Here is a 22,972-nt window from a genome sequence, read left to right on the forward strand (position 1 = left end):
ATGATAGTTGATTATTGTAATGTTTATTATCTAACTATTGTTCATTTTATAGCCAACAAAACAAAAAAAATAGATAACCAACAATCCAAAACTCCAACCAATCAAATGGATTTTACATTATACTAGAGAATGAATTATTACATAACAAATGTTACATCGATAGTCCAACAAACCAGGAAAATAAGAAATAGAAAATGCAAACCAACAAAAGGTGGTAGCATTTAAGAAGCAGGAAATACACATGCCTCTCCATTACCTACTAGAGAACAAACTATTACATGTACTTTAATAATATTAACGCACAATATATGAATGAAGCGTTAATCATCTTATAGTAAACACTAAGAAAGCATGAAATTTTTCTATGCATTTTTCTCAATGTTAATGTGATTTCATCATATGAATAAATGCATGGTCATCGAAGACCATCTAGAATCTTTGGTGCAAGCAACAATACATGTTAGCTCATACTATGACAACATGTACATTAATTCCTGTAAGATGTTAGTGTTGCGTTTTATGCATGAACAATAATATGTATAGAGTTATTAATTAAAATGACCATGAAATGCCAACATGTTAATATATTTTTAAACTACGTCTTTACTTTCTCCATTACAAAAATCAAAAACAATATTAATATTGATTCAAATAAACGGGAGAGATTTAAACTATGTAAAAGCAAAGATAATTTTTACAAGTTACATGGAAATAGTGTAACATCTCAAGTTCAGAAGCAAGAAGTTGAAGGGTGCTAAGTGAAAATAAAGGAAGAGACTCGGCAAGTAGGTCTCTTGACTCGTCGAGTCGAAACGGGTGCCGGGTACGGGGATAAGTGGTCTGACTCGGCGAGTCGGCGACTTGACTCGACGAGTCAGTGTTGGACAAGGAAAAACCCTAATCTTCGGGGTTGCACCATATTTAAAGGACTTAACGTCCTCCCCTCAGCTCCCTTAGCCCCTTTTGAGATCCAGAAACCCTAGAATCGTGAGTAAGAGCCCTTGGAAGCAAATTTGGAGCTTAGATAAGTGTTTTGTGAAGAGATCTTGAAGATCAAGAAGCTTGGATCAAGGGGATTTGCGGAGATTCAGATTACTCTTTAGAAGGAGGTCGTTTTGGAGGTAATGAATCGTTATCCTTGGCCTTCTCCTTTCTAGATCCATCTTTCATGGAGTTTTAGGGTTTGTTTGGAGATGAGGTGCTAAGATCTTGGTGTATAAGTTAGATCTAGAGTTGAAACTCCAGATCTGAGCTCTATTTGGATCAAAGATGCAGAAAGCGCTTTTGGTTGCTATGCAAAAGCCATTCCCCAAGAGATAAGTTCCTTTCTAGCTTGGTTTTTGGTATTATGGGACAAGAAGCACGTAAAGGTAGAAACTTTATGTTGCTAATGGACTCTAGAGACCCAAATCAATTGTTTGGAGCAAAGGAGTAGCTCTGTGACTCGAGATTATGGGAATGCACGTATGGATTCGGCGAGTCTGGGAGATAACTCGGCAAGTCGGGCTAGAGATCAGACTTTGAGTCGCGTAGTATCTCGGCAAGTCGCATGGGTGACTCGGCAAGTCTTATGATGATGAGCTTGGACTTGACGAGTTGGAAGAACAACTCGGCGAGTCTATTGAAGATTGTCGTGGACTCGGTGAGTCTGTTCTTAGACTCAGCGAGTCTGGTCGCAGAACCCAACCTCTTTTGGTTAAAGCCTCGGATTAGTGAGTCGGTTGGCGACTCAGTGAGTTGGGCAAGATGGGACTCAGAGATCGTTGGACTCGACGAGTCTTGGGGCGACTCAGCGAGTTAAGTCGTGCTATGAGAGTTTTTTGAGTATGAGAACTCAGCGAGTCGACGGGTTGACTCGACGAGTAGAGTCAATCAGGAAGGTTGACTTTGGCCAGGACTTTGACTTTGACCTGTTTGACCTTCAGGGGTGTTATGGTATTTTGAGTCTTTATGTCTTGGTTCATTGATGGCATCAGGTGTTGGAGTTTGGACCAGTGCTTCGGGTCAGTGTTTTCGTGGTTCGATTCGGCAGTTGCAAGGTGAGTTATCCTCACTATATCGACAAGGTCTACGGCACCAAGGTCGATCCTCTATCGGATGGAAATCCGGGTATTGTTTGTTATGATATTTTTTTGCTAGATCTGCATCCTGGTATTTAGGATGGTGTTATGTTAGTGACCTGGTTAAGGCCGGTACCCCGGTATATAGGGTAATGTTATGCTAGTGACTGGTTAGGTCGGAACCCAGGTTAGGATGTTGATATGCTATGTGATCTGTTAGCCTGTTTGTATGGTTATGAATTTGTTATGTGATTAATTGTTTTATGTGCACATCGTTGTTTGACGAGGGTTGGGTTGAGGCAAGTCCTGCTTTGTGCTTTAGGTCAACATACCCAAGGCGGACCGGATATCCCGAAGGCCTAGCGAGCGGTCCGGATAGGCTGAAGGCCCTAAGAGGGCGGACCAGACGTTTCGAGGCTCGGAGAGTGGACCAAGCCGACTAAAGGCCCGGTGTGGGCGGAGCAGTCATACTATAGACTCAGAGAGTGGACCATGTGGATTGAAGGCCCGGTACGGGCGGACCAATCACATTGTAGACTCGATGTACATGGCTAGACTCGGAGGGTGAACCAGGTGGACTAAAGGTCCGGTGCAGGCAGACCAGTCACACAGTAGACCCGATGTGCATGGATGTTCTATTTGTAATATGTTATGAGTATGTTTATGTGTGGTTGGTATTTTGGGGGTAACTCACTAAGCTTTCAGGCTTACAGTTCAATGTATTGTTTCAGGTACTTCAGGAGATTGTGGCAAAGCGAAGGCGTGATCGTACCACTCCTCATACTTCATGATTTTACGATTTGGTTCTGGGGATACTCTGATGTTTAAACTCTTTTGAAAACAAGTTGTAATAACTTAATGGCTTTTGAATGAATTAAAATGTTTTAATTTGGTTGAAATTTTTTGTCGTTACAAGTTGGTATCAGAGCCTTGGTTTGAGTGATTTGGAGGAACATTCGTGTGAATCCAGTCTCAAATCAAGGAGAGGTTTTCAAAAATAGTTTTCAAAAGGTTTTCAAAATAAGTAAAGGAGGACGCAGATGGTACGATCAGCTGGAGCCAGTAAGTTACCCCAAAATACCATACAAGTTATTTGTTTATGTGATATGTTAGAACAACATGCTAGTACTAGGCTAGGGATCTTCAGGAATTGCCTGATAGAATTGCCTGATTACATGATGCCTGCTAGCCTAGGGTTCTCTTTATATGAAATTGACATCATTACTATAGTTATCTAGTGTATGCATCACGATTATACATAATTAAGATCTTATAGCCTGAGAATGTCTGATTTGGCCTTATGTTATGTTCTTGTATGATTGGGAGCTTAGGGTAGGATTGGGTATTCGAAAGTCTATAGGGTCCAGCGTTATGTATGACTAGCATACACTAGTACTGCAGGGCTGGCGGAAGTTTCATGGATGGGTGGGTTGTGTGGGACCTGTAGGTCGGTTATGAGATAGATGTGCTCCTCTAGAAGTGAGGATTGAGTGTTCGTTATGTATATGTTGTTAGGGTGTTGTGGTGATACTTTATACAAATATGGGTAGGTGTGTAAGGTAGTATGGGCCCGTAATACTGAAAGCACAGGACCCATACGTGTGTCAAGGAAGTCACAACCCCTAGGGTTTTGTTGGGGGTTAGTCTTCGGGGTTATTATGAGGAATGCCTAATATCTTATGTCGTATTTTCAGTATGGCAATTACGAGACGTTTCGAGGCAGGATCTGGTTTGGGATCGGGATCAGGAGAGGGTGGTCAGGATGGACCAATACCACCCGAGGTCATTGGTCAGATGAGTACGGATGAGTTGGATGCCAGGATTCGTGAGATCCTGCATGATGAGGTTGCTGCTATGTTCCGGGCTGAGTTTCCAGATATGCTTGGGTCGATCAAGGCCACCATGGTTGAGTACCTTGATGAGCGCTATGCAGCTCTTACGGAGACAGCTGTCGTAGAAGCTACAACGGTTGTAGCAGCGGCAGGGGGAGGAACTGGTCGAGGTTTTCAGTATCGGGACTTCGATAATATGAAACCCCTTACTTTCGATGGAGTTTAGGATTCGATCGTTACTATGAGATGGTTGGCAGACGTGGAGGGTTGTTTCTTCACTTGTTCATGCCCTGCGGATCAGAGGGTGAGGTGTGCTCTGAACCTTTTGAGGCTCGGTGCGAAGGATTGGTGGAGGTTGACTATGGGATCTTATTCTGATGCGCAGCGGGCTGTGGCTTCGTGGGATCAGTCCCGGGAAATGTTCAGTACTCGTTATGTTCTGCAGGTTGAGAGAGAGAGAAAGGTTGGCTCAAGACTTCCTAGAGCTGAAGCAGGATTCAGAGTCAGGCTCAGATGTCCCGATATCTGAGTATGCTCAAGAGGGACATCAGACAGTTTGTGTCCACGCAGAGGTATGATACCTTGTTAGAGTTGCAGGAGGCCGCCAGGTGGCAGGAGTTAGAGATGGAGTTGCAGTTGCGAGAGCAGAGGCAGGCCCGGTGCAGTCGCAGCCGGCGCCGAAACGGTCCAAAACCGTTGACTCTTGGGTTGGAGATCAGAGCAGACACACTTGTGAGAAGTGTGGGCAGGGTCATGCCGGAGTTTGTAGGTCCGGTGGTGCGTGTCGCAAGTGTGGGAAAGAGGGGCATTATGCGAGGGATTGCCGTCAGGCGGTCCCGGGTCAAGATAGGAGGATCTGTTATCATTGTCATCAGGTTGGACACTAGAGGGTCAACTGTCCACAGCTTGTTGCAAGACCGGTGCAGGCTCCAGCACCGGCCAACTTAAGGATTATGGGTGGAGGTCAAAGGGGAGCGGAGCCTCCGAGGGCTCAGGGACGTGTTTTCCAGCTTATTGTGGAAGAGGTCGGGGCAGAGCCAGATGCAGCAGTGGGTATGTTTCCATCTTGTTATCATGTTATTTGTGTGGTATTGTAAATCTGTCTGCCTTGTTCCACATGATTCGTAGTATGATTGAGGATCTTAGTAGTTAGGAGTTGTAGTTGGTTAGCGTTCAGGAGGATTCTTGGTCGAAAGATAAGGTATATGATCTCGTTGCTAGGAATAGCAGCTGGGATGCGAGAAGTGTTCAGTTGAGATTCGAACTTCCTTTGAGTTCGGGATGTGCAATGTCGGGAGAGTGTTCTGTGGAGATTGCTCACTCCGGAGGGAATTAGTTCTTGGAGAAGGGGGAACTTTATCAAGTAAGGTCCATCGAGTTATGCCGGTTTATCAGCGGAAGTTAGTAGTTGGTACACTAAGTGGGGAGAATTGGAAAATTCTCCGGTAAAATAGCAAGTATTCAAGGTTGGTTAGCTGTTTAGATTTATCAGTGTTGTTAGCCGAGAGTGTGGCATGATTGGAGCAAGTAATAGACAAGTGGGGCAGGGAACAAACCATGGTTTCAAGTAAGGTAGTTGGTCAATGTAAGGCCTGGGTTTAGGCCATGGAAAGGATTCCGGGAACGGAACTGGAGTTCGGAACCCCAAGAGGGCTAGAACAGACTGCATGAGACAGATTCCCGGGAAGGATGGTTCAGGGTGACGTACGACAGTTTTGAGCAGTCCGGATAGACTGAAGGCCGGAAGGTGTACCAGTCAGGCCGAAGGCTCGGGGAGCGGTCCAGACAGGCTGAAGGCCCAGGAGGGCGGTCCAGACATGCTGAAGGTTCTGTGAGTGGTCCAGATAGGCTGAAGGCCTGGTAAGGCGGTCCAGTCATGCTGAAGACTATGTATGTGTTAGTGGATCTGTATGAGGAGAAGGAGTGAATATGTCACCATGCAATAGTAATCGATATGGTCTGGCCCCAAGTATTGATCATGATGATGGAGTTGGCTGGAGGCCGTGCGTGGGCCTTGTTAGTTATGTGAATGGATTCGGAGTATATGAGAGTTCAAGAATGGCAGTTGCTCTACATGGATAGTGTAGAGTGGTGTTTATCTCGGTGGCACATATAGGTGTGGTAAGGGTTGTTGAGTATACTTCCTGGAAAGGAAAGGTATGTAGCTCTGGAAGGGAGTGTGGGTCCTCTGATAGGAAGGCAGTAGAGTAAATGGATGATCGAAAGTGCTTCAGTTATTGGTAGTAAGCACTGGGATTGTACCAGATATATGGAAGCACATACGGGTTGGATGCCCATTGAGGTTGTGGAATGGTTAGCTCGGTTGTCGAGTCAGAGGAGCTTGGAAGTGATGCAAGGGTAGATCCTTGGGTCCCGTATTATGGTTGTGGTCATGAGCTATGTATGTAGTGGTGTTCCATCCTAGGGATGGGTGCACCATCGTAGGCGTGCCTGATTTTCCAGCCCGAGGATGATTGGGCCAGGTACGATGTGTATGAACGTTATAGTTGGGTGTTCAGGAGGGTTGCTCGGAAGCTGTGAAATGTTCCATCATGTCAGCGCGGTAAGGGATTTGATCCAGGGAGGAAACGGGATGAGTTTCCATCGGTGCAAGTTAATAGAAGTAGCGTCAGTTGGGCGAAACATAGCGGGTTAATATTGGGTCAAGACCCGGTGGTTTAGAATGGTATCCAGTTTTCACAGGTGGAAAATGAATGCATACGACGGAAGTAAGGTAGTGTCTTCAGGTGGCACTTAGTAGATGAGTGTTGTCATCAGAGAAAAGAAGTCGATGGCCGGCTTGAAGTAGTTATCAGGATACTGCAAGGGAAGAGACGGATTTTAAGGACTCGATAGCAGTGTTTGAAAGAATATGGGACGGTTTGAGATCAGTGGATACATTGTGGGAGTATCATCCGGAAGTTCGTGTTGCCATAGGCTTCGAGGATGAAGCCTAATTTAAGTGGGGGAGAATTGTAACATCCCAAGTTTAGAAGCAAGAAGTTGAAAGGTGCTAAGTGAAAATAAAGGAAGGGACTCGGCAAGTAGGTCTCTTGACTCGTCGAGTCGAAACGAGTGCCGGGCAAGGAGATAAGTGGCCTGACTCGGCGAGTTGGCGGCTGGACTCGACGAGTCAGTGTTGGACAAGGAAAAACCCTAATCTTCAGGGTTGCACCCTATTTAAAGGACTTAATGTCCTCCCCTCAGCTCCCTTAGCCCCCTTTGAGATCCAGAAACCCTAGAATCGTGAGTGAGAGCCCTTGGAGGCAAATTTGGAGCCTAGATAAGTGTTTTGTGAAGAGATCTTGAAGATCAAGAAGCTTGGATCAAGGGGATTTGTGGAGATTCAAATTACTCTTTAGAAGGAGGTCATTTTGGAGGTAATGAATCGTTATCCTTGGCCTTCTCCTTTCTAGATCCATCTTTCATGGAGTTTTAGGGTTTGTTTGGAGATGAGGTGATAAGATCTTGGTGTATAAGTTAGATCTAGAGTTGAAACTCCATATCTGAGCTCTATTTGGATCAAAGATGCAGAAAGCCCTTTTGTTTGCTATGCAAAAGCCATTCCCCAAGAGTTAAGTTCCTTTCTAGCTTGGTTTTTGGTATTATGGGACAAGAAGCACGTAAAGGTAGAAACTTTATGTTGCTAATGGACTCTAGATACCCAAATCAATTGTTTGGAGCAAAGGAGTAGCTATGTGACTCGAGATTATGGGAATGCACGTATGGACTTGGCAAGTCGGGCTAGAGATCAGACTTTGAGTTGCGTAGTAACTCGGCGAGTCGCATGGGTTACTTGGCGAGTCTTATGACGATGAGCTTGGACTCGACGATTTGGAAGAACAACTCGGCGAGTCTATTGAAGATTGCCGTGGACTCGGCGAGTCTGGTCGTAGAACCCAACCTCTTTTGGTTAAAGCCTCGGATTAGTGAGTCGGTTGGCGACTCAATGAGTTGGGCAGGATTGGACTCAGAGATCGTTGGACTCGACGAGTCTTGGGGCGACTCGGCGAGTTAAGTCGTGCTATGAGAGTTTTCTGAGTATGAGAACTCAGCGAGTCGACGGGTTGACTCGACGAGTAGAGTCAATCAGGAAGGTTGACTTTGGCCAGGACTTTGACTTTGACCTGTTTGACCTTCAGGGGTGTTATGGTATTTTGAGTATTTATGTCTTAGTCCATTGATGGCATCAGGTGTTGGAGTTTGGAGCAGTGCTTCAGGTCAGTGCTTTCGTGGTTCGATTCGGCAGTTGCAAGGTGAGTTATCCTCACTATATCGACAAGGTCTACGGCACCAAGGCCGGCCCTTTATCGGATGGAAATATGGGTATTGTTTGTTATGATATTGTTTTGGTAGATCTGCATCCTGGTATTTAGGATGGTGTTATGTTAGTGACCTGGTTAAGGTCGGTACCCCGGTATATAGGGTAATGTTATGCTAGTGACCGGTTAGGTCAGAATCTAGGTTAGGATGTTGATATGCTATGCGATCTGTTAGCCTGTTTGTATGGTTATGAATTTGTTATGTGATTAATTGTTTTATGTGCACATGGTTGTTTGACGGGTGTTGGGTTAAGGCGGGTCCTACTTTGTGCTTTAGGTCAACATACCCAAGGCGGACCGGATATCCTGAAGGCCCAACGAGTGGTTCGGATAGGCTGAAGTCCCCAAGAGGGCGGACCAGACGTGCCGAGGCTCGGAGAGTGGACCAGGCCGACTGAAGGTCCGGTGTGGGCGGACTAGTCATACTGTATACTTAGCGAGTGGACCAGGTGGATTGAAGGCCCGGTGCGGGCGGGCCAATCACACTGTAGACTCGATGTACATGGTTAGACTCGGAGGGTGGACCAGGTGGACTGAAGGCCCGGTGCAGGCAGACCAGTCACACAGTAGACCCGATGTGCATGGTTGTTCTATTTGTGATATGTTATGAGTATGTTTATGTGTGGTTGGTATTTTGGGGGTAACTCACTAAGCTTTCAGGCTTACAGTTCAGTGTATTGTTTCAGGTACTTCAGAAGATCGTGGCAAGGCGAAGGCGTGATCGTACCGCTCCTCATACTTCATGATTTTACGATTTGGTTCTGGGGATACTCTGATGTTTAATCTCTTTTGAAAACTAGTTGTAATAACTTAATGGCTTTTGAATGAATTAAAATGTTTTAATTTGGTTGAAATTTTTGGTTGTTACAACTAGTGCATGATATATGATATGCATTGGTTTCTTCCACAAATATTTTCTAAGGAAAGTTTTACCTTCTTTAACTATATATGTTTTCTATTGCATTATTTGTTCTTCATCCACATCACGATGATCGTCTGCATTGCTTATCACGAGTAACTAGTGAGCTTAATCGTGAGAAATTTGAGTATTTGATTGGACGTGAAGCAATTTAGGAATTAATTTCGCCACATACTCCCTAATATTTGTTATGTATAAATCTTTAGAATTTTCTTGTACATATTTAAAGTCCATAATTTAGTAAAATATTCTAAAAATATGCATATTTCGACAAGTGTTGACTACTAGGTGGGTGTGCTAGTCATTTTACATGATGTGATAAAACATGATATATATGTGTTATCCAAAAAAAAATCATTTACACCGGTGGTGACTCTTTTGAACTAGTCAAATTTTCATAAATGTCATTGCAAGGAGATATAAAATAAGATAAATAAAAAAAACAAAATTTTACTTATTTATAAAATGCGGAAAACTTTTCCTTACAATGCAATTACAAATGAAAACTATGCTATTACAAATTTCTAAGCAATCTATCCTAACTCCTAAGCATCACCTCAAACATCTGATCATTGAACCATGTCATCGAAATCCATCTCTTCACGATCAGACTCGACTTACTCTTCCTTTAAGTTTCCTTTCTTTTCTTCAATCCTACAAAACATCAAAATGCGACCCTGTCACATCATGTATTAAGAATCTCCAGATAGGAACTTAATAGAGTTAGAAAGTGGACTTACTGAAGCAGAGTCAAACTTTTTGATTTTACTTTCTCTTAGATCTTTCAGGTAGTTTGGGCAGCTTCGCAACCAATTCCCCTTCTCTTGGCAACAAAAGAAAACAAATTCTTTTGGAATGGTACACAGAACAATCTCAGACTTGGCCTTTCTCTTTACCATTTGGTCAACCGGGTTGACAATGGCCGATCCCTTTCCATTGGGAAGAGAAGACTTTTTTGGACTTTCAATGTTTCCATTGTCAGTGTCCATGGAAGTTTGGGGAGTAGATCTTCCAATCAAGTTTGCTTTACCATTGTGCCAAATCATTGTTCATTCAGCCGCAATTAGCAAGTAGGTAAGATCGATAAGGTTCATGTCACGATCTGTCATATAGTAATCTTTAATGAACTCACTATATGACTCAGGAAATGATTGAAGAAACCAGTCAACATCCAACTTCCTCGAGATAACGACACCCAATACTCTCAGTCTGTCAATATGTGACTTCATCTCCAAGACGTAAGTACACACAAACCTTCCATCTTGATGTTTCATTGCAAGTAGGGCTTGAGTAACCTTGAACTTTTCAAGTCTTTGAACTTATGGTTAGGGAGAATGATTGGAGGAGGTGGAGGAAATGAAGGATGATATTGTGGAGTATCATCTTCATGTGGAAAGCTTTTTCCAATAGATTCGGGAAGACCATAGTTTTCCGAACTAGACATCTACAAGGGAGAAATTCAAGTTAGTTGATTTAAGTCCTTAATATAACACCCAAACTGAAATATTAAGGCTTGGACCCAACACAATATTCTATAATTGCGAAGAGGGATACCGTAATCCAGTTGTAAAAATATTTGAAGGTAGGTAAATGACGATTTACGAATTTCCACCATGAAAAACGAAATAGATTATTAAGTTTTAATTTGTTTGAAACTCCTAGATCTTTGAGATTCATTGAACTTTTCAATGACATGTTTAAATCTCGAGTGTGCCCTTCAAGTTTGTGATTGGGATACCGAGGATCACAAACAAGGAGTGAATAACCATGCAAATTAGCTTGGTACACCCAATGTTACAAATCACTTAATCAATGTGTCGGTTAACCACACACACTCCATTGATCTATGATTAACATCAAGCTACCCTTTTTCACGCACTGTCAGTCTCAGATTAGTGTGTCGGTTAACCACACATGCTCCACTAACGACTTAACAAGGTGCAAAGTGCAATTTAATGGATTAGCACCATTTTCACATTTTCCTAAAGTAACTAAGATTGGGAATTTAATAAAAGTTTATTTACTTTGTATTTTTATCATTATACTTTTAATGAGGGAGAATTAATGTCATATCTTACACGTTCGGCTAATGACCCTCCACTAGTCAAGGAAGCGGTGGGTGAGAGTGGACACCCATTAAACCACCATTTTATAAGCAGTAACCTTATACCCCACTTATAGACCGGCTTCGTGAATGAGGCTTACTAACGGTAAGAGCGACTTGTTCTTATACATACATACATACATATATATATATATATATATATATATATATATATATATATATATATATTACTAAACTATAATATTATAAAGTATAGGGGTTGAATTTTAACTTTTAAAACTCTAGGGTTTGGAATGAAAGTTTCATTTAATGAGACTATGCAAATTCCAAAACTTGAGGGCAAGTTTTGAAACTTGTCAAAACCCTTCATATTCATAACCTATGAGTTTAATTTGATTTTAATGATGAGACCTTTCATTTTCCATGAGGACAAGTTATGAGGGTCATTAAACATCAGTTAGATCATATTTCTAACAACTAAATTATCATATAATTCTTGATCTAATTAAACGCATATACAAGGCAATTCTATATCAACAATTCTAAAACAATTTGGTTTATCATATAAAACAAAAACAATTTTAAAACTTTGATAATAACCTTTCAAATGGATGAGCATGATCACTACCATATCTATAAAAACATATTTTTATGATTCAAAACAGTTTGGGGTAATGATCATATCCAATATTGGCCAAAAACATAAATTTTTGCACTCTGTACAGCCTACTCGGCGAGTCCATGAACTGGACTCGTTGAGTAGCTTCATTCCCGAGTCGACTCGGCGAGTTCATTAGTCAGAATGCAGAAAACTCAATTTTTTCAACTTTGAAAACAAGCAAACATCAAATATAATAGAAAATAATCCTAGTCTCTGATACCACCATTGGGATTTAAGCACTATAACACTTCCTACGTGCACATGCAACCCTAAATGCTTTGGATCTATGTTTTCTCTAATTATACATGCATTTTCTTTTTCCAAAGCATTCACCCTAGCTAGCATACAATTGAAGCAATATATAATCAAAACATAGTTAAGATGCTTACCTTTTGAGTAGGATAGAGTTTTTGACCTTTGGAAACTTGAGCACCTCAAGTGTGATGCCTCTAATGGTTCAAAAACACCAATATACAAGAGGAGGTTCTAAGAGAATAAGTTACTTGTATCTATGGTTGGTGCAATCGATTTTGGTGCATGGAGGGGGCTACTTATATTTGTGGCAAGTGCTAGGGTTACACTTTGAAAACCCTAATGATCCATGACTTTCCACATTCTTATGATCCATGGGTTTAACCTCCATGGACTATCCATGGGTTATATTATTGGTTTAGTCCACTTACATAATCATGGATCACTTATCATTGATTTACATAATCAACCCCTCCATATTTAATTAGTCTCTTTTGACCACAAAATTAATTCTTGGACAATACTAATTAAATAACCATATTAATATATTATACTTATAATATATGAATAAATCGTAAATAACCTTATTCTCATAAAACCATCCTATCAAATTGCATTGGTGAAGGCAACCCAAAAGGACCATGCTACTATCGGGTCAAGTACATATCAGTTATAGTTTTGGGCTTAGACACCAAATCCAACATTTCATTCTCGGTGCCACGTCACATAAGGTCATCTTGTTTGGTATGTTGAATCTAGAACAACTATACATATGACTTCTTCTCCAGGTCATGTCTCTCAACCAACTCCTTACTCGGGTAATATGCATGTTCTTTTTGGTAATGGAGATAAACTCCCTAATTATCATACGGTCAATACTATGATTTCCAAAAATCTATCATTGTGTGGTGTATTGGTCGTCCCTAACTTAACCTAGAATCTTATATCTATTTATAAACTCGCCATGGATCACCGGTTGATGTTCTCTTTTCTCAACAATTTTTCAATATTCAAGTTAGGGTAAGAAAACAGGTGATATCACAAGGATCATGTGAAAACAATTTATTTGTGCTTCGAGATTACCCCATAGCTTTGGTTGCAGTTTCTGGAGTCTCCAACAAAGCCTCATTCGAGTTTTAGCATAATCACTTAGGACAAACTTCTTTTGATGTTATCTCTATTTTAAACAAATTAGGTGTTTTACATGTTACTTCCATTTCACCAAAACCTATTATTTGTGAACCTTGTCAGCTTTCTAAATGGAAACGATTACCATTTGAATTAAATCCAAAACACTCCTTATATTCCTTAGATTTAATAACATTATGACTTGTGGGGACCAGCTCCTATTTCATCAGATAGATTTCTCTATTATGTTACATTTGTGGATGATCACTCATGCTTCACTTGGTTTCACCCTTTAATGTCCAAGTGCATTTTTTATGCAGTTTTAACAACATTTATTAAACTTGTCCAGACTCAATTTTCCAGGACCATCAAAGTTTTTCAAAGTGACGGGGGTACTGAATTTTTCAATAACATTGTTCGTAAATTTTTTGAAGATAATGACACTTTTTACTAAATATCTTGTCTTTACACCCCGCAACAAAATGGTCATGTTAAACGCAAACATAGACATATTGTTGAGACAGGCTTGGCGATGTTGTTTCATGATCACGTACCCGCTTCTTATTAGGTTGATGCATTTGCTTCAACAACGTTTATTATAAGTCGCTTACCTACCAAGGTACTTGACAATCATTCTCCATTTAAATTATTGTATTCACATGTGCCTCACTAGGGGAATTTTTTCATCTTTGGATACCAAGTTATCCCTTATTTACGATACTATTCTGCTCATAAACTATCCCCGTGAAGTATTCCATGCACTTTCATTAGCTACAATTCTCAATACAAGGGCTATAAATTCCTTGGTCCTATAACATCTCGAGTATATATTACACGTCATGTTAGGTTCAATGAAACTTTATTCCCTTTCTTGGGAGCTTCTAATCACACAGACTTAGCTAAAACAGACTTGTACTCCTTCCTTGATGATGGGTATAGTACCTCGCTGACTGCTCCAAAGAATGGATCCGCTGCTTCTTTCTCTTCTTCCTGGCCCACAACAAAGCCCGTTTTGGATCCCTAAAACGCTGATGTTATTCTGCCTTGTCATCAGTGTCAACCTGGCTCAAAGGGTATCTTTTCTTCTCATTCATCTAAGACACCACAACAACCGTCTGATCCATCATCCATGCCACCACAACCAGTTGCTCAGAGGGTATCTTTTCTTCTCCTTCATCTTCCATAATTTGCTTCTTTTTCCCTGCATGCTCTACACATTTCATTGTTTTCTTCTCTTGAGCCTAAAGGTTTCAAGACAGCCACCAAAAATCTGAAATGGATGGTTCCAATACATGATGAAATGGATGATCTTAAACAGAATTACACATGGAAGTTAGTTCCTCGTCTAATGGCCTTTAACGTGGTTGGCTCCAAATGGGTTTATCACACAAAATACAACTCTGATGATTCAATAGAACGATTTAAAGCACGTCTTTTGGCTCAAGGTTTCACTCAAATTCCCGGTCATGACTACTCTCATACCTTTAGTCCAGTTGTCAACCCATCAACTGTTTGCATTGTTTTTTCACTTGTTGTTTTACATAATTAGCGTCTAAATCAACTCGATGTAAAAACCGATTTTCTTCACATTTAATTAAACGAAATGGTTTTCATGGAGCAACCTCCTGGCTTTATTGATCCTAAATTCCCTAATGTAACGTCCTAAAACAATAGTAAAAATTTTCATTTTAAAAGCAATAGCTTCCAAATATCAAGATGTTCCAAAACATTCACCATATACAATCTCAAAAACCATCAGAGTAATAATATCCCAAAAGTAAGGAAATCATGAAGGGAGGATGTTGTGCCATCATGTCGGGCCCTTCTCTTTAGTATCGGAAGTACATGAAACCAAAACATAAACTGTAAGCAAAAGGCTTAATGAGTTCCCCTAAAGTACTACATACCAGACATACAAGTGGGCCCCGCCCTGGGGTATATTTCAACCCAATAGAAAAATATAGGCCCCGCCCTGGGGCCTCGCACTAGGGTATATTTCAACCCAAATATGACATAGTAGGCCCCACCCTCAGGTGTATTTCAACCCGAACATGCCATAATGGGCCCCGCCTTGGGGTGTATTTCAACTTGGCATACAATAGTGGGCCCACCCTAGGGTGTATTTCAACCCGATCATGAAACACATATATTACATAACAGCTAGCATTCTGTACAAACGAATAATGGGTCGGCATTGGTGCCTTCGACCCATGGATACATTTAGGAGGCTCACCTCACAGATAGACGAAAAGGCTGAAACAACGCACTGCTCTGGAAACCAAATCTATCGGTCACCTTTACAAATAACATTGACCAAAACTCAGACTACAGTTCAAAATACCCTTAGTTCAAACTTGGTCAAAATCAGGTCCATGTCAAAAGGTAAAAAAGTCAACCAATTCAACTCAGCTGAGAACACATAGCGTCCAGAATGGACGCATAGCATTCTCAGGCCTTTGTTTAGAATGTGAAACAAACCACGGACGCTTAGCATTCCTGGGGGACGCATAGTGTTCTCCAGCTGATTCATTTTTTCAATTACGAGCTTAATCCTTTAGCTCTTTCATCCAAATTCCAAATCTATGCCTCAAATGATGTCCTTAACCATAAACTTTCTAACTTATATGGTCTAGCAGGGCTATTAAGTACCCAATAACAAAAAACCTAAGTTTTTAACTCATAAAGACAACCTAGATCATGCATGGAGGGAAACTAACAATCAAGATTGCATTTTATGCTTTTAAACACTCCAAAACATTTGAAAATATATCTTATATGAATTAGAGTAACCCATACTCATAATACTAAGCTTGTGGGACCAAAATGAACATAAAACCATGTCTAAACAAGATCTAGGTATAACTTCATCAAGTTCAAATCTTTTTACCTTCAAAAGATGCCAAATGATGATGAAATTTTGGATCCAATGTGTTTCACTCCTCTAAGATTGTCTCCTCTTCTTTCCTCCTCCTTAAAGATCACTAAAACACACTTTAATAGCTCAAGAATGAACTAGGGTTTGCTTGGGGATGAAAGTGGGTTCAAGGCTGATGAGACAAAGAAGTCATGGGGGTTAAGGATGAATAGATAGGGTCCAAAACCTAAAAATTAGGGTTTTAAGTCTAGGACGAAAATACATAGTGTCCAGAACGGACGCATAATGTCCTTCAGAATACGCGTTTTCTCCAAAACACTATAATGGAACCATTTTGCCAACATTTCCCATATCGAAGGTATAAATGGAATACATGAAAATCAAGATGTTACAACTAATCATGTTTGCAAGTTGTCCAAAGTTCTATATGGACTAAAACAAGCCCCACGAGCATGGCTTCATCGTCTAAGCCCATTTTTGCTTGAAAACGGGTTCAGTTGCAGTCGTGCAAATACCTCCTTATTCATCTATGCCAAACACTCCTATGTTATGTACTTGTTGGTCTACGTAAGTGATCTCATTCTCACTGGTAACAAGAATCACGAATCACTTCTTTTACTACTCACTTAAATCAAGAATTTTCTATCAAAGATCTTAGTGATCTTAATTACTTTCTTGGCTTGGAGGTCACCTATACCGCAGATGGTTTGTTTTTATGTCAGTCCAAATATTGTAAGGATGTCCTTACTCGAGTTGATTTACTTGATTCCAAACCATTTCCCACACCACTAGCTACTCATGATACGTTTACTTCAAATGGACCATTGTTTTCTGATCCTACTCTCTACCGTTCATTAGTTGGAGCTTTATAGTATTTGACTATTACTCGATCTGGTTTGTCATATGATGTTAATCAAGCAAGTCAATATCTTCATGCTCCTACTCATGCTCACTTTTAATCAGCAAAACGAATCTTGTAGTATGTCAAGGGCACTATTTTATTTGGTCTTATTTTTCGCCATCCACATACTAATAACATCTTGGGCTACTCTGATGCTGATTGGGCTTGTTGCCTTGAAACGCTTCGATCCACTTATGGTTACTCCATATTTCTCGATTGCAACTTGGTTTCTTGGAGTGCAAAGAAACAACCCATTGTCTCAAGATCTAGGTGTGAATCGGAGTATCATGTTATAGCTAACACTGCAGTTGAGATAGTTTGGATCACTCACCTTTTACGAGAGTTGCATGCCTTACCTTCGGATCGACCAACTTTGTTATGTGACAACAAAAGTGCTCTCTTCCTTACGCAAAATCCAATCTCCCCCCCATAAACGAGCCAAACATATTGATCTACACTATCACTTCGTTCGAGAACTAGTTGCTTCCGATAAACTCTACACCAAGTTCATTTCCACCGAGCTTCAGGTTGCAAATATTTCACCAAAAGTCTTTCGCATGCCTTGTTTGAACAATTTTGCGCTATGCTATGACTTGGTCCACCACCCATGAGGGGGGATATTAGATAATCACCAACTTATTATTTAAATATATATTTGTATGTATCTTGTATTATCTCTCCTTTAATACAGGAGATTAGTTTGTATTTTGTTAATATAAATACGCCGACCTCACACACGAGGTGTGATTGAAACTATAAACACTTTACATATTGTTACCCACTGTACCAATTGAGACACCCAGAGGTTGTGGCAGTGGGTGGTTTGCAGTAGGAGGTGATGATGTTGGTTTACCAGAGGATTAGTATCTAGTGATCTATGTGATAGATGAGTGAAAGCGGTGGCGGATCCAATATCAAAATAAAGGGGCATCCCCGATAGGTAAAGGGATATCCCTAACAAAAAAAATCACGTAATACACAATAAGAAAACAAAATTTCGGAAAAAATTACACTACTAAATTTTTTTTTGAGGGGAATCCCGGAATACCCCATGATATATACTAGATCCACCTATGAGTGAAAGAGAGGAAGACAAAGTGAGTGCTTGTTCTCGTCCTTAAGTGAAGGAGGAAGGGTGGGATGGGATGGGATGGGTCCTTTCTATTTTAATTAAAACAAATATTTAAAAATATCAAATTTGATAACCATTTTCATAATAAAACTATGCGAAAGAAAAACTATATCCACGACTTTTAAAAAATTGGAGTTTGGATCTATCCAAAGAAAATGACAAAACACATTTACTATTTTTGCAAGTTTGTCTTCAAAATTCTACAAAAGGCCAAATTTATTAACTTATAAGACAATTGAAACAAAATATTTTTTCAAAATATTTGGCTTTATTATTTTTTATTCTTCTTGTAAATAAGTTCTTGAAAATTTCTAAATAATTAAGTTTTTAGGTTAAAAAATCAAGAGTATTAATTCGTAATCTTGAAAAACTAATTTGCTTATCTATATTCAGTAATATCATAAGTGCTTGTTAAAAGTCAAAAAACTATCAAAATTATATTTTAAATTAGATAACTATTATTACTTAAAAATTATATATTTATGAAACAAACAAAGTAAAGCTTTTCGCGTTATTCTAAATATTGTCTTTGTAGATAAACACAAAGATTTTAAATCTCAGGTTTAAAAACTCTAGACTAATGGCAAAACCACGTGCTTCGTTTTTTTCAAATAACAATATCATTAAACTGTTACTAAGAAGTTTGTCGAGTCAGGGAAAAATATAGAAACAACTAATAATTAACATATTGCAAGTGGAATGATGCAGTTAGGTTAAGTTTGACATGTAACAATTAGGTAAAAAGTTAATTTATTTTTCGAGATTTTTTAGGTTGTCATGATTGATAAGCCAAAAAATTAGTTTTTAAAAATCTAACTTATAAGCTTTTAAAAAGCTATTTGGAGTAGTTTTTTAAGAGCTTTGTTACAAACTTTCTAAATATACCCTTAATTAATTATAGAAAACTTATTTTGGAAAATGTCTTTTTTATATAATTTTATATCTTTCAGCTAGTTTTTACCAAACACTCTTTTTTATCGGCTAGTTTATCAGCTAATAGCTAGCTTTTTAACCATCAGCTAGTTTTTCAGTTATCAACTAGTTTTTCAGAGGAAAATCTACGGAAAAGTCTCAAACTTTTGCCCCAGTTTATGATTTAGTCATAAATTAATTTTCATTTATGAAAAATGACATGTTACCAGTTATTACACTCAATTTATCCCTTCGAACCGGTAACCCTTCTATTAGCCGGTTACCCCACCTGACTCATCTTTATCACCCTCCATTAACCTCCCCGTCATCCACTCATCTATAAACACCCTTTCTTACCCTCCATCGAAGCAAAACCCTACCTCAGAAGAATCAAAGGTAAGAAAATCCACGTGGTCCTCCAGTATCTTGTTTCCCTTATAATATTCTAATTAATTTTTGTTTTGTAGTGATAATGGAGACAATATATGACTTGGATACCATTGACGTGGAATTGGATGAGTTTTTCAAGCAGAAACAAAGAATTTGATGTAAAGATGAGTTCCTAAACACTCTCAAGACGAAACGCTTGATGAATGCACCATACCTGAGATAAACCTAAATGATTTTGAAGGAATCTCAGAAGATGAAGCACCACAGGAGAAGTTGGGTGATAGTGAGGGTGACAATGAAGACAAATTGCAGTTTCAGTACTCAACCCATGATCCGAAAGTGAAAAGGAACAATATGAAGCCAATTCGTGGGGAGAGGTATGAATCACCACACCAACTAAAGCTTTGTTTGACAAATTACTCTATACGTAGGGGTTATCCAATTAGGTTCAAGAAATGTGATAGTGTAAGGTTTATGGTTGTATGTGCAAGTGACCCTGAGAAATTTCAATGTCCCTTTGTGGTAAGGGCTTCATGGATGAGCACTGAAAGATCATTCCAAATCAAAAAACTGGTTGAGCAACATACCTGTGTTAGGAATTTCCGTAGTGCTAATCTTATGGATCCTACATGGATAGCTAGGCAGTTTCTGAAGGAGATAGTTAGGAAACCAAATCTAAAATGTAAGGAAATGCAAGTTATTATTCAAAGAGGTTCCATTGCAAGGTTTCATGGTCAAAATGTTATAGAGCAAAGTGTAGGGAAATTTCTTTAATAGATGAGAAGTTGAGTGATCACTATGCAAAAGTATGGTATTATAGACATGAGTTGATGAGGTCCAATCCAGTGAGTACAATTCAAATATATGTGTAACACTCATAAAATTCAAGCCAATTTAAAACTTTTTAAAACATTTAAACCCATTAAGTTATTACAATTTGTTTTCAAAATAGTTTAAGCATCAAAGTATCCCCAAAATCAGATCATGAAAATATGAGGAGGTACACGATCACGCCTTCGCCTTCCCGCGATCATCAAAAGTACTTGAAACAAAATCAACAATTGTAAGCCCGAAGCTTAGTGAGTTTCCCCAAAATACCAATGCCATACAAGTATAACCATATCATATAAAAAATACAGACGACATGCATAATGAGCCTTCAGCCTGACTGGACTGCCTCGCAGGCCTTTAGTCTATCTGGACCGTTCTCCAAGCCTTCAGCACGTCTGGACCACCTCGCAGGGCCTACATCCTATCCAGACTGTTCGCCGGGTATGTTGGCCTACAGCACAAAGCAGGACCGCCTCAACCCAACCCCCAATCAAACAAACATGTGCACATAAATATCATACACTAGCACATATCATATAACAGTCGAACTGATCTAACAGATCACTAATCATTGCAACATCCCAATAACCGGGATACAGACCTAACCGGTCACTAACATAGCATTATCCTATAACCTGGACAATCATGTGCACATAGATATCATATAACACTAGCATGTACATAATAGTCAAACCGATCTAACAAATCACAAAGCATAGCAACAATCCTCAACCAGGATATCGACCTAACAGGTCACTAACATAGCATCATCCTATATACCAAGATACCGACCCAACCGGGTTACTAAAGCATAGCATATCACCATCCTAACTACCAGGATGTAAATCAGTAAGCATTACATGCAATAATCCGAATACAATCCATAAAGGGTCGGCCTTGGTGCCTTAGACCCTGTTGATATAGTGAGGATAACTCACCTGACATTGCTGAAGTCCCGCAGATAAAACTCCATCTGCTGGTTGACAGATTCCCGAACTGTCAACATCAAACAACACCCAATTAAAAATTGGGTTCCAAGCCCAAGGTCCAACTCACCCTACAAAATCCCAAAAAGTCAAATAATGGGCTTAAAGCCCAACATATGGCCTAATTTTAAAAATTGAGCCCAGACCTCTACATGGTCTTTCTTTAAGGCCCATCCCATTATTCCAATCTAATTCTCATGACCCAATATCACATAATCATAAAGGCCCAAACTATGGCCCATCTATGGCCCAATTTTCCAAATTGGGCCTAACCCCTCATATGGACCTTACCTTAAAGCCCATCAGCATATTCTAGTCTATATGATCATTCTTGGATGGTCCATTAATAATCCAATTACCAAAGCCTAATAAAAGGCCCAACACAAAGCCCAAGTGAAATTAGGGTTTCACATAAAATGACAATTAGGGTTAAGTGTTTCTCACTTAACCCACTAAGAACTTAGTCCATTAAGTCCATTATGCCTTAAATTAACTTGCTAATAATTATTATTTAATATTTCAAGTTTATTAAATAATTCTCGTGTGTATGTCCTGACCATTTCCCCCAAATTAGGGTTTTATGTCATTAGGGTTTTCCAACCCCTAATTAGGGTTTCCTACCCAATCTTAGCCCATTAATCAATTAGTTGGGCTTTTTAGGTCACTTTAAGCCTCATTGGGCCCATTAAGGTCTCATTGGGCCCACTAGGGTTTCTTTGGGCCCATTAGGGTTTCATTCGTCCCACATTGTCCAAACATCCCTCAAACGAGGTCCAAACGCAATCAAAGCACACCGCCACGGCGGCCGGTGGCGGCAAGAGGCGGCAACCACCACCCTACGGTGGTGGTGACGAATTTTCATTTCCATTATTCCTTTTTGTTACAATTTACAATGAACTCACGAAATAAACACACACACACACACACACCTAAAGTACACAAAATTACACACACAGCCACATTCCATGGTGGCTGGTGGCGACGGAACATGGCAGCAAGCGGTGGCCACAATGGCTGGCAGCCATGGTGGGTCTTTCTCCAATCTCTGGCAACAGCAACTCGCACAATAGTAAACACACACACACAGACCCTAGGAGACATTACACCACCACCCACCTAGAGGTTCACGGTGGTGGCATAGGAAAACGGTAGCACCTCCTGATAGGCGCGACTTCAGTCTTGGTGCTCACTTCACCGGCTGAGTAAAGTGTGGCGGTTCATGGATGAAAGGAGCTATTCACGAGCGACTGCAGTAGCAACCCACGCGACAATGGGTTCTCCAAGATCCAACTACCGCTACTTCATCCGACTGATCACAGTGGGTCTTCATCCTTCGTCGGCAGAAAAGAAGCGTGAGGCTGGCTTCATCAATGGAGGATACAGCAGCGAACGTAGCAATGGTGATCGACAAGGCACCCGCAACAACCGAGTGTAGCTGTGAACAATGACAGACAGGAGAAGGAGAGGAGAACCACGGAGGATGGCAGCGCCGCAATCGAGTAGGCTCGTTCAAAGCGTCATTGTCCACAACAATGGTTCCAGCGGCCTAGGTTGATCAGAACAGGAAGAAAGAGGTCGACTGGTAAATGGAGGAAGAAAGGTGGCGATAGAGCAGCGGCGGAGAGAGAGGGAGTGAAGAAGATGACGGCTGCACAAATGGTCCCTAGGGTTAGGGTTTCGGATCCCTTAAATACCCGCTTCCAATT

Source organism: Lactuca sativa, chromosome 6 (assembly GCF_002870075.4).
Source record: "Lactuca sativa cultivar Salinas chromosome 6, Lsat_Salinas_v11, whole genome shotgun sequence".
Classification (NCBI taxonomy): Eukaryota; Viridiplantae; Streptophyta; class Magnoliopsida; order Asterales; family Asteraceae; genus Lactuca; species Lactuca sativa.